We start from the raw sequence: 14638 nt of genomic DNA on the forward strand, positions 1-14638 counted from the left end.
TAATCTTTCTAAATTGTAGTCCATCCGAGCTGACAGAAATGAGCAGACTTGGTCAGTCTATCAATAATGACCCATACTGCATCATGGCTATTCTGTTTCCTCAGAAGTCCCATCATAAAATCTATAGTTATTCTCTCCCATTTCCACTCCGGTACTGGTAGTGGATGTAACAACCCAGCTGGTACTTGATGCTCTGCCTTCACTTGCTGACAAGTTAGGCATTTGGAAATAAATTCTGCTACATCTCTTTTCATACCCATTCACCAGTAGTGTTCTTTAAGCCCTCTATACATTTTAGTACCACCAAGGTGCATAGTAAAAGGAGACTCATGTGTTTCCTTCATAATGATTTGCCTCAAATTAACATCATTAGGAATGCACATCCTGCCCTGGTGTAGCAGTAAGCCATCATGCCATGCAACTACTGTCTGCCTCTCATTATTAATCTCTAAGCTGGCATGCAATGCTCTCAACTCATGTACCATAGACAAAGGAAAAACATATAGACTTGCCATAGTATTGAGACTTAAGGCATTAGCCACAATATTTGCCTTTCCTAGCTGATAGTCTATCAAACAATCATAGTCCTTAATCAATTCTAACCATCTCCTCTATCTCAAATTCAACTTTTTCTGAGTGCCCAGATAATTCAAACTCTTATGGTCTGTGTAGATGTAACACTTCTTGCCATACAAATAATGTCTCCAGATCTTAAGAGCGAACACAATAGCTGCTAGCTCCAAGTCATGTGTTGGATAATTCCTCTCATGCGGTTTCAGCTAGTGTGATGCATATGCAATGACATTCTGATCTTGCATCAGTACACAGCCTAACCCATTGTGAGAAGCATTACTATATACTGTGTATTCTTTACTCGGGGTAGGTAAAGTCAGGACTGGAGCCTCAGTCAAACATTTTTTCAATGCATCAAAACTCTGTTGGCATTTATCCGTCCACTGATATTTCACATCTTTTCGAAGCAGCTTGGTCAATGGAGATGCCAACATAGAAAACCCTTTCACAAATCAACGGTAGTATCTTGCTAACCCCAAAAAACTACGAATTTCCGTGATATTTCTGGGTGGTCTCCAACTAAAGATAGCTTCAATCTTACTTGGATCTACCTTGATGCCTTCTGCCAATACTATATGCCCCAAAAAGGATATTTCTTTCAGCCAAAATTCACACTTCGACAATTTGGCGTATAGCTGTTTCTCCCTTAAGGTTTGCAATACAATGCGCAGATGTCTATCATGCTCCTCTGCACTCCTCGAATAAACCAATATGTCATTTATGAATAACTCTACAAACTGGTCGAGGTATGGTCTGAAGATAGTGTTTTTCAGATCCATAAAAGCAACTGGAGCATTGGTTAACCAGAATGGCATGACCAAAAACTCATAATGGCCATAGCGAGTTTTAAAGACAGTTTTAAGGATACTCTGGTCTTGTACTTTCAACTGATAATAACCCGATCTCAAGTCAATTTTGGAGAACACAGCTGCACCCCTCAATTGATCAAACAAGTCATCAATGCGGGGCAATGGATATCTATTCTTTATTGTCACCTTATTCAACTGCCAGTAGTCAATACATAAGTGGAGAGTGTCATCTTTCTTCTTTACAAACAATATTGGCACTCCCCAAGGTGGCACACTAGGCAGATAAAGCCCTTGTCTAGTAACTCTTGCAACTGTACTTTCAATTCTTTCAGTTCTACTGGTGCCATTCTGTATGGTGTTATGAAGATTGGGTCCACACCAGGCATAACATCAATCTTAAACTGCACCTCTCTCTTCGGAGGTAATCCTGACAACTCATCAGGAAACACATATGGATAATCACATATAGTAGGGATGTCCCTTAATGCTGAACTCTCCACTCGGGTGTCCATCACATGTGCCAAGTATGCTTCACACCCTTTTCTGATCATCTTTCTGGCCAGTGCAGCTGAAATGATGTTTGATGGCAATAACTGCCTCTCCCCCGTGTATTACCACATCACCATACTGAGGAAGACCAAAAGTGACTGTCTTCAACCTACAGTCAATCATAGCGTGATGCCTGGCTAACCAATCCATGTCCAAGATGATATCAAAATCTCTGAAGGGCATTTCAATCAAGTGGGACAAAAAAGTGTGTTCTTAGATCACTAAAGGACAATCCCTATATATTCTATTTACCCTGACCTCTTGGCCTAATGGACTAGTTACTAGCACATCATAGTCCATTCTTACACACAGAATAGCAGTAGAACAAATCACACTAGCACTGACATACGAATGTGTGGAGCCAAGATCAAATAACACATATACGTCTTGGTCAAGGATAGAGAAAATACCAGCTACTACATCTGATGTTTCAGCCTCCTCCCACTGACGCATTGTATACACTCTGGCTGGTGCGCCACTGGGTTTTGGCTGGTTAACAGTGATTTAACTTCTTGGGGTGCTACCCCTACCTCTGCCTCTACCTCTACCAGATGGTTGTGACCCTCTTGGAGTAGAGACTTGGGCTGATCCCTCAGACGTGGTAGGAGGTCCATATCAGCGCGGACTAGTACAATCCTTGGTGAAATGTCCGGTCCCTCCATAGTTAAAGCATGCACCGGTGGTCTTGAAACACACCCCACCATGTGTTCTACCACAAATCTCACACTGCCGGACTAATAACGCTCCCTAAGATGCCTGTTGAGTCTGCTGACTAGACCGGGGTGGTCTTTGGCTAGAGAATCTGCCTCAACTAGCTCGGCGGGAGCTGGATTCCCCAGATTGTTTCTGCTTCCCATAACTACTCTCAGTAGATTGGCCAGTAGCTTTCTCCATTTTTGTTTCCGCTTCCCAGAACTACTCTCAGTAGGTTGGCCAATAGCTTTCTCGGTTTTCTCTTTCTCTTGGGTATTCTTCTTCACTGACCCTTCCATTTCTATCCTCTCATATTTCAAGGCTTGTGATATCAACTCAGAAAAATTCTGGTGTCGAAACCCCACTACTTGCATTCTCAATGTAGGCTTTAACCCGGCCTCAAATCTCTTGCATCTATTTGTGGGGGTGGAGAGCAAGCTTCCAGCATAGTGGCTTAGTCTTGAGAAGTCCCTCTCATATTTTGCTCTAGTCTTGTCCCCTTACTTTAGATTCAAAAATTCTTACACTTTCATGTCAACATAGGTATCGGGGACCCATTTCTATCTGAACTCCCTCAAGAAATCTGCCCATGTAAGAACAGAGGGCTCAACCAGGCTGTGGGCGATGGTCTTCCACCATTCATATCCCCTTATAGAAGAGATACTGAGTATTCAAATTTTAATTTCTCGGCACATTGCAACTTTCTAAATACCCTTTCCATCCGTTCTAGCCACTGTTCTACTTCTAGTGGGTCCATGGTGCCCTTGAACTCAGTAGCCCCAAATTTCATTAATTTTTTATATTGCCGAGCTGGGGGCTATGGTTGTGCTGCTAGTGCTTGCATCTGAGCTTGTGGTGGCATGTTTCCCGCCATTTGTTGAAAGAACGCAGCCATCTGCTGTGCAAACTGAGTAAGAAACTGTGGTGTTTGAGGAGGAGCTGGAGTGGCTGACCCACTCACATTCTGGAGTGACGGGGCTTCTCTTTGGGCCTCAGTCTCGACAGATTGCTCTACGGAATGATCTCTCTCTTCCATTCCATTTTTTAGAATTTCTACTTCCTGAGATCAAACACAAGGAGGTTGACCTCCATTAGTGCATAATCATGATATAAATATGTCATATGTATCAATTTAGGACACTTGAGTAGTTGTACTTAGCAAAGGAAATATGCACATGCACAATCAAAATTCATTTCAAAACCATGCTCTGATACCACTAAAACATGTCACACCTTACCCCTCTGTAAGGCATAACATGATCCCGTGGTATACCTAATGACTTACCGAACTTCACCTACTGATGACCCATTAAGTACACTACAAGGGATTTTAAAACCATTTTCTTACTTTTTAAGAGTGGTAAGCATTTTTGGTAGGAACTAAAAACATTTAATTGAAGTTGAAAAGCTATGTAAAATTTTTGACCAATTTTATTTTTTCTGCAAATTCTGGAAAAATTTCGACAGAGTGCAGGCAGTAATTGAGAAAAACCAAAAAGTTACTTGTGGAAAAACACTTCCAATAATAGCACTTCATCAAATCTCAACCACCAAATCACTCAATCAACACAAATCCATCCAATCTCCACAATTCATAACATTTACAAGACATTTAAGTAAATCCATTCACATTGCATTTAAAATATTTGATTACATTCACAATTTAGTTCACAGACATAAAAAGCCAAAAGACCATATTATTACATATGACTATACAACTGTTCAGTTACAAAAGTACATATGACTACAAAATTATTTATATCAAGAAATTACAAGGGTATAATCAAATACCTGTACAAAAGTCTCTGGGTAGTCCCCACAATCAACAGCTCACTCTGCTGCTTTTTCCTTGCCTCTATCTGCGACAGCAAAAGAAGCTATCGCTGAGTATAAAAATACTCAGTGGTGCATAATAAAATGTAAAATGCATAATATAAAACATTTATGAACAATTCACAATTCAAAAATCTCACAATCACATTTTACAATTTTTTAAAGCTCATTATAGCACAATTTTGGTCAAACAATTTAATAAATGCAGTGTTGCCAATCCATACACAACTTAAGCCATGACACAAAATTTTTTATTAATGCCGTATTGTACACGACGACAAAGCTATCTACAACCTCAGTAATCGAAATCAATGAGGGAAATGGCTAGCTAGCTAATGAGTACTCATCCGTTCTCGACCTCAGCTAGTAAGTTAGAGAGGGAGGAAAATAAATGATGTAACACCCCGAACCTCCAAGTTACAAATAGTACCATTTTTTGTCTGTGACTAGTACTATGCAAAGACACCTTGAGGACCAAAAAGAAATGGAAAATTAATTGAGATAGACACAATAAAAATTCAAGTGAACAAAAAAATCTAAGGACTCATCGGGTATTATAAAAAGAAGTATTATGGCCCGATGAGGGGCATTTTGGTCAATTCACCTCAAGAGTTGACTTTTGACTAAATTGTCAATTAAATTAAATAAAATTAATGAATTGAATTATGGGGTAAAAATTGAAGAAAAATTCAAGTAAAAATATATAAGGGAAAATTTAAGAAATGAAAACTTAAACTTTTATTTCCATTGTGACAAAATTAAAATGAAAGACTTATGGGCTTTTGATAATTAAATTTAATTATTTAATTAAAAGGAAAAATTAAGTGTAAATGTAAAAAAAAAAAAGGGAATAAAAATTTAAGTTTAATTATCCTTATGACACAATTAAAATTTATAATTTTAATAAACTAATTTTGGGAATATATATATATATATATATATATAAGAAGATAAATGTCTTCTTCTTTTTTTTTCTCATAAGGTGCCACCACCCTCTCCTCTCGCTTCCTCTCTCTCTCTTTTTCTCTTCTTCTTCCACTTCTTCCCCTCATTGATTTCCCCTCCCTAGTTTTAATTCCCTTAAATTCCCTTCATAAATTCCATAGCCCACTAAAAGAAAACATCAAAGAGAACTTTGATTGAGAGATTAAAAGCAAGGAGAACAAAAATTGAAAGAAAAGTGAAGTTGGAAAGAAATCAACAAGATGTAAGTTTCTTTTCATGTTAGATTAGTTAGATAAGCTTTGAATTAAGTTTAATTATGGAAAAATTTCATGAAGAAGCATAAGAATCAACCTAAGCTAGGGTTTTTGGCTAATTTAGAGAAAATTAGGGTTTAATGTATTTTAATGAAATTGATGATGAGATTAAGCTTAGTTGAAGTAGTATACATGATTAGGGCAAAGAAATTGCATGAAATGTGTATAAATTTAATTATGGGAGATTAGGATTCATGGGAAAATTGGAGCTTTGGTGCTAGAGAGTGAAATTGGGGTGGGTAGGGTTAAATTATGATTATTTGAGGTTTATTTAGTTTGAATTGACATTAGGTTGATGAATGGAAGTAATGAAATGGTAGGATTAAGGAAAATTACAAACTTTGGTGTTTGAAAATTGTGGGGTTTGTGCTAGGAAGTGCCATTGATGAGTCAAAGCTAAATTATAGTCATTTTGGGTGAATTAAATGTGAATTGAGGTTGGTTAGTGGGAATAATTGAAGAAATAAAAATTTGAACCTAGGGCAGAATTTGCACACTGAGTTTAGTGTGTTTAATAGCCCATAAATTGAGCTACACAACTCCAATTGGTGTGAAACCAATTGGAAATGAAACTTAAGACATAGGGCTAGAATTTTCATGAAGAGACCCAACCTAGAAACTGCCTAGAAATTGCCTAAAACTTGGCTTGAACTTGGAGAAAAAATTCTAGAACCTGCAGAATTAGGCATGTGAACAGTAAACTTTGCATGGCCATAACTCTCTCTAGAAAACTCCGATTTAGGTGATTCTTAAACCGATAGAAACTTAAAACATAGTAGAACATTTCATATGAAGAACTTAATGCAAAATTATGGACTTAACCCAATCAAATTGCTAAGCAAAGTTGACTCACTAAATCTGCAAAAATCTGAAAATCTGCAGATTGACTATATGAACAGTAAATTTTGCATGGCCATAACTATCTCTAAAAAATATCTATTTAGGTTATTCTTAAACCGATGGAAACCTAAGACATAGTAGAACATTTTGTATGAAGAACATTAAACCAAATTATGGACTTAACTTGATCAAATTGCTGAACAAAGTTGGATCGTTAAATTTGCCAAAACTGAAACTGTAGGGTGAATAGTAACATAAACAGTAACCGTGTTTTGGTCATAACTTGAGCTACACAGCTCCGAATTAGGCAATTCAAAAAGGAAAATAAAGTTAAGACCCAGATGAAGAATTTTCATGAAGAAACCTCACCAAATTATGATCGAAACTAAGTAAAAATTGGGTTCAAAAATTAGGGCACCATGCTGTCCAAAACCAGAACTCTCTAAAATTTGCAAAGCTAATTTGGGATGCATTAGACATTCATGTAATGAGTTCTTGGCAGTAATTGAGATGCGTATTAATACATTCTATTTGTATATTTTCAGTAGAGAAAGAGGTTGGGATGAATAAGAAATAGTGAGTAAAGAGAAAGGAGAGCATTGAAGGTTTGTGCACAACTAACATTTTCTTCTTTTTTAAACTTGTAAATTGCTTGGGATGTGTTTATTTGAATGAGTTTGCTTTGAACAAGTTTACTTTGACTGAAATATGGTTTTTCTCTTGCATTTGAGAAATTTGGGTGTTGCCACTTTTATATGGATATTATGATGAATTTAAATGTGTTTATTGGTTTATAAATTTGATTGTTGAGTGGGAAATTTTTGGAAACTGTTTTGAAATCATAGTTAGCATGACAGTCCCTTTTAGAACTCCCTAGTAATAACGACTATTTGGGGTTGATAATTGATATTTATTATGTCTTCCATTAATAACGGTTAGGGGGATAAGACTACATGAGTACTCATTAGCTAGCTAGCCCTTCCCTCATTAATAACCATTAGTGAGGTTGAGATTGCTTTGTCGTGGTGTACAACATGGCACTGATCGTGAAATTTTGTGTCATGGCCTGAACTATGTGTTGATGTTGGCAACACTAATGCTTTGTGAATTGTGATTTATGAAGTGTGATTTCTCATTTGAAATGTTATTCTAATAAAAGGCTCTTATGGACTTAGAACTATTGTGAAGTTTTCATGCTTAAGAAAAATGTAATTTATTATACTTTGACAAATTGTGTTTTACCTTAAGTTTTAAAGTTATTAGTTGTGTACTACTGAGTGATATACTCAGCGATAGCTTCTTTATGCTATCACAGATAAGAGAAAGAGAAGGCTACCGAGTGAGAGACTTAGAAGTAGCATTTTGGAATTGATTGTGGGTATTTACGTTAGGTATACCCTTGTGATTCCTTTGGGTGTATTTTGTACCTATATGTATGGATGTACGGACATTGAGTAGTTTGTATTAAAAAGCACTGCATTACTAAAGTATTTTGAGTTTGTAACTATTTGTATTTTATTTTGAGACTTATGGAAATGTAACCTTTACAATATTTAGTCTATCATTATTTTCAATGAATGTTTACATTGAATTTTAACTATTCCCATACATTTTTTCAGAAAAGAATTGATAAGATAAAAAGTTATAATTTGTTTAAAATCCCTTGTAGCATAACTAATGGGTTATCAGTAGGTGTAGTTTGGTAATTCATTAGGTATGCTATGGGAACATGTCGTGCCTTACAAGGGATAAGGTGTAACAAACGATCTCAACCCCATAAATGAGGAAGAATAATGTGATACTGTCAGGCTAAGTGTGAATCCAAAATTAATTTAAAAAAAATTATTTCCAATAATTTATGAGAGATCTCAAATAATTTCCAAAGTCATTTTTGCAGTCACAAAGTGGCAACACAATTCATAAATAACACAGTGATTTCATAAAGCATAGCAATTCAAATTTTCAATTGGAAAATAATTACATAAATTTATTGTGCACAAACCTGACGTGAGTCGCCTCTAGGCCTTGACTCAGTCCTTTGTCCCTTCTGGGTCTTTTTCAACTGAAATACACAATTGACAGTGTTTCAGTATCTTATCTCACAATAAATCCAATAATTAATTCATATATACTCAATTCTAGCCCCAATATGCTTAAACTAACGCTCTTGAAAATTTTCATTTTGAGGTTACTATTTATGGTACTATTCAAGTCAAAATGTTGACTTTCTTATGCTTAATAGGTATGGGAAATCCAATTAAACCCACATACCACATTTTGGGTGCCTAATTTGTTGCTTTTGATTATTTCTTCAAATTTTAGGTCTCTTAGGTACAATTTCAAATTTTCTAGATTTAATGTCCTGTATTGTACTGTTGCATTGATCATGTGGCTGTAGGAATTTGGCAAAGTATTCTTCATAAAACTTGTTCCTTATTGTCTTAACTTTACTTCTCTTTTTGAATCACTCCATTTGGACTTTTGTAGCCTAAGATATGGCCATTTGAGCATGGTTGGCCGGATTGGTTTAACCCAGATTTATGAGCACCTACTTTGGTTCTGGCAGTTTTGGATCACTAATTTTGGGTGGCCAAATAACTTAGATATGGGTGGAATTTGGGTTGGTGTGCTTCATAAAAGTTATAGTGCTATGTGATACCTTTCCAATGCCACAAAAATCAGGTCATTTGGACTTGTATAGCCTAAGTTATGGCCAAAGGAACATTGTTCATTTAGTCATTTTGGTGCAGTGGCAGTGCACTATATCCGAGTTTAATCTAATTGTTCACTATGTTATGGTCATTTTCTAGGCATAATTCCTAAATAAAAAAATGTGCCATTATGTGTCTGTTTTCATTTCCAATTGGCTTCACACCAATTGGGTTGGTAAATTTTCAGTTTTGGTCCCTGAAAGGGACCTAGGTCAGGCTACCAGAATATTTACAGTAACCAATCCGAATTATAATTTGGTTCTACCAATTCACACACACCACATATGGTCCCAATTGACCATTTCTCAACTCAACTAAGGTCAATTGCATCAATTGATAATTTCTCCAATTTTTCCCAAATTTTCAAAATATTCAAGAACCCTAATTACCTAAGTTTAAAATCTACTGAAATCAAAGTATATATCCATGGTCTGCATACATAATTCAATCTAAACAACCATTCAAATGCATCAAATTCATTCAATTCAAACCTCATCTATGGATGGCCGAATTTCTAATTACTCCGCCAACAAGTGTTTTCTTTAAATTTTAAGTTAAAATCTAAGTGAACTTAACTTAAAACATATTCTTTAACTAAAAATTTCACTTTAAATGACTTACCTCACTCTTTGATTTTCCGATTGCTCAAATCTTTCAAGTTCTCCTTTCTTCTTCTTCTTCTTCTCCTTCTTCAATCTTCTTATTTATGGTGAATTTGGAGTTTTTGAGGGTTTAGGGTTGAAACTTATGGGACACAACCAAGAAATTCAAGCTTAAAAAGCTTGTCAATGGAGGAAAGCCATGGAGATGGGAAGCAAGGGTGGTTCGGCCGGCTGGATAGGGAGAGGAAGATGAGTGATTTTTTTCTTTTTCTTTTTGTTTTTATGTACTTAATAATTGGATTTGACTTAGTCAATAATTGGGGGCAAAAGTAAATTAATTTTGACATCACCCATGATGTCATCAAAGTGATGTAATAAAACTTTTTCTCTTTTTTTTTTTATTTTTATATTAGTTCTTTAGTTTAATTCTCAATCCCAAAATTTTCGTTTCTTCATTTTTATTGGACAATTAGGTCAGGAGTCAGCTCTAGGGGTGAATTGACTAAATTTCCCCTCACTGGTTCAATCCGATTTGCAAGTTATTTGATATTTCTTTCGAATCCCTGACCTAATTATTTGACCTGCTTAACAATTCTTTTTTGTGATTTTCTCTTTTCACTATGTTCGCAATAATCCTAAGGACCGCGGTGTCACATTTTTCAGTTCACAATTTGGGTTGAGACTGACCTCACAGTCACTTCCAGGCAAGGTCACCCATCGCTGTGACTCCGAGCTCATTTAACCTTTTTATGTTTTGTTTTTCTTATTTATACTTATCTGACAATTACTAATTATTTGTATTCATGGCTTATTTAGGTGTCTCAGATGTGGTTCTAATTCTTTTAATTGTCCGGACTGACACTGGTTACCGGAATAGTAAAATATACCAGGCTATGCAAATAGGGGTGTTACAAAATTTTCACTATAGAAAGACCAATGGAACAGTAAAAGCAAATGACCCAAAACTGAATTTTTGAAGTTTCACTTAGGGAGATTAGAAATTCAATTGGCAATCAATGGCAACATAATTATGACCCAAAATATGGTATGTGGGTGCAATTAGAGTTAACAAACCTATTTAGTATGAAAAAGTCAATATTTTGACCAATTGGTCAAATAAATAGTAATCATCAACATACCACATACAAAGAGCTCAAAACTTAGCAGAAAATTATAAGAGAAATTTAGTAATTAGTGTTGAATTAATTGTGGGAAATGGTTTACATGAGTATTGAGATATTTCTAATTTTGTGTTTCAGTAGAAGAAGAGACCAGAAAGGATAAGGAAAAAGTGAGTCAAGGCCTAGAGGCGACTCATACGAGATTTGTGCACAATAAATTTTGATTTATTATTTTCTACTTGAAAACTTGTTTAGATGTGCATTGTGAACTATTTTTATTAATTATGGGCTTCGAGAAATATTGTGTTGCCTAATTGTGAATCGAAATTCGAAATGAAAATTTGCTTAATGTTTGAATAACTTGATTTTGAATTGGTTTTGGATTCACACTTAGCATGATAGTATCATTGTATTCCTTCTCCATTTATGGGGTTGAGATAGACTATTTTCTTCCCTCTCTGGCTTTCCAGTTGAGGTTGAGATCGGATGAGTACTCATATAGCTAGCTAGCCACCTCCCTCATTTATTTCGATTAGTGGGGTTGAGATTGCTTTGTCGTGGTGTACAATACGACATTGATAAAAAATTTTGTGTCATGACCTAAGTTGTGTATGGATTGGTAACATTGTAATTTATAAATTATTTTAACAAAATGGTATTATAAAAGTTGACTTCAATCTCTTGAATTATGATTGTGAAATGGTTTAAATATGTGCTTATTAATGTATGTTTTGTTATTCAACATCTTTAAATTTTTATTGTGCACCACTGAGTAAAAGTTACTCAGTGATGGCTTTTATTTACTATCGTAGATAGGGGAAAGGATAAAGTAGCAGAGTGAGCTGCTCTGGTGACAGGATGACATTTTGAGGATTTTTGTACGGGTATATTATTTATACCCTTGTAATTACTTTTGATGTAAATATTTTTGTTCATATGTATCTTTGGTATTAGTTGAGCAGTTGTACAGTAAAATTTGTAATAATATTATTTTTGATTTTCTTTTTATAAATTGTGACTTGTGTATGTAAATTTAATTAATTGTATTGATGATGAACTTTATTGAAATGTGTTTATTTGTGTTAATATTATGTTGAATTGAGTATTACTTAGAGTTGGGTTTGAGAAAAATTATTGGAAGTGATTTTCTTTCAGGTTTTTGAAGAACTGTTTTCTCAAAATATAGCCGTCACTCTGCCAAAATTTTTATAAAATTTATGGAAAAATCGAATTAACCAAAATGTTCACTTATGACATAAACCCCACTTAAAGGCTTTTAATAATGTTTTACATTACTTTCCAATTTAAAATGAATTGAATTTGTTTAAAATCCCTTGTAGTATATTTAATGGGTTATCAGTAGGCGAAGTTTGATAAGTCATTAGGTATACTACGGGATCATGTTATGCCTTACGGAGGGGTAAGGTGTGACATGATTTGTGATTACAAGTCGGGTGAGTTGAGATCTCTCTATTGGATAGTCCAATTTATGGCCGGATTCTATCCATTTTTTTCTTGAAATTGGATTATAGTTATGGGCTTTATGGTTGAGCTAAGAATAGTTAGGCTTACTATAGGCTTTGGGAGCCTTATGCTGACCCTAGTCCTAGTGTCGATCCAGCCCAGAATTTGGGTCTTGACAAAGTTAATATCAAAGATTAAGCTCTAGATTCATGGGAAATGCATGTCTAGGATTTTAAAAAGAGTCTTGTTAGGGGGTCACATGGGAAGTATCGGATCCATATTCATCCTTGCATTGTTATCCTTGCATCTAGTTTCTGCTTTGCGTACCTGTATCTGTTTACGAGTTTATAGATATGTATAATATTTTTTCTCAGTTTTGGTGGGCTAATACTATTGAATTTCAAAAAAAATGCATGAAGGTAGGAGAGTCGCCAGGACACCAGAACTAGAAGTGCTAGATAAAATATTAGCACAAGATGAGGCATTAGACCCAAGAAGGTGTGGTAGGAGACCCAGAGCTGCTCAGGTGGAAGAGCAGCCACAACCTTAGGAGTAGTCGTTTATGGCCCAAGGTCCTATGGATCCAATGGCAGCCACCTTGGCTGGTTTACAGAGGACCATAGACATGATAGCCTAGTATATGGTTCACCCTCTATAGCAGTAGCCCTCAGTTCAGAGAATTAAACCATATAAACATATAATAAATTTTAAGAAGCTGGTGCCTGGAATTTATGATACTATAGAGGATGCCTATCGATTTTTAGACTCTTACAAATAGGTAGGAACAAAGCTACAATTGACAGATAGGAGGTTGATAGAGTGTGTACAGCATATGTTGGGACTTGTGCCAAGGCAATGAATGACTGATTATGTGCTCCCTCAAATTGAGGGACTATCATGGGCATAGTTTATGAAGTTATTTATAAACTAGTTTGTAACAAAAATATTTAGGCACCAGAAGCAGTGAGCCTTTGAAGCCCTAAAATAGAATGGGAGATTAATGGATGAATATGCTCCAGAATTTCAGGAATTGAGCAGGCACGCCCCAACTGCAGTAGCCACTGAAAGTATAAACGTAAAGAGAATTTTAAAGGGGCTAGACAGGAGGTATGTGAACTTGGCTATGTTATCAGACCAGCCATTTGATGTGGTAGTTGATAGGGCCCGGTAGATAGAAATTAGTTATATAGGGGATGATAGAGGCAGAACAAAGAAGAATAGAGCTAAAGGGTTATCAAGTACGCCATATATGAGTACTATGAGTGGTGGCAGCTAAAGTCATCACAGTGGAAAAATAAGAGGGAACAAGAAAGCAGGCCTTAGACATAGAGCCAAAGGGTTTGGGCTACAGTAGTACTAGATTTGGTTCAGGGTCTTCTTTGGCACCTTGTACATAGTGTGGGAGAGTACACTCAGAGCTTTGTTTGATGAGCTTTAGTGGATGTTTCAAATGTGTCTAGGTAGGTCACTTTGCTAGGGAATGGCCCATGTCCAGTGAGCATCAGATGGGGTTTCAAGGTTCTATTGCTAATATAGCCTCCCAGTTATACCTTAGTACTTATAGCATGGCAGGTAGCCAGTAGGGCTATGGTCAGGGAGAATGTAGCTTTGGAGGTAGATCTAGTGGTAGGAGCCAGTTTTAGGGGTCTGCATCTCATGGTAGAAGTCAGGCTTGGGTATTCTCTCAGTTTGCTCATTTGAGGCTCACCTTTTAATTAACTCGGGTGCTATGCACTCATTTGTTTCCCCTGTATTTGCTCAGAGGTTGGGTAGAAACCCTACTACTTTAGAGTGTCCCTTATTTATAGCTACCACTCATAGTGACAATATAAATGTGGATATGGTTTTTCCAGGCAGTCGAGTGGTAGTTGATGGAAAGATCCTCCTAACAGATTTAGTTCCCTTACCAGTGATGGATTTTGATGTGATCTTGGGTATAGATTAGCTATCAACTCATTATGCCACTTTAGATTGTAGAAATAAAAAGGTGTATTTTCATATTCTGGGGTTAGAAGAATTCAATTTTGATGGTGATAGAAGTGTGGCTCCATACAACCTAGTGTCAGCCATTAGCTCTAGGAAGATATCGAGGCATGGATGTTAGGGGTATTTGGCACTAGTGAGAGACACATTTGTTAAAGGTACTAATATGGAGAATGTACCTGTTGTTAAAGAAATTGTAAA

The sequence above is a fragment of the Hevea brasiliensis genome, chromosome 5 (genome assembly GCF_030052815.1).
Source record: "Hevea brasiliensis isolate MT/VB/25A 57/8 chromosome 5, ASM3005281v1, whole genome shotgun sequence".
In the NCBI taxonomy this organism is placed as follows: Eukaryota; Viridiplantae; Streptophyta; class Magnoliopsida; order Malpighiales; family Euphorbiaceae; genus Hevea; species Hevea brasiliensis.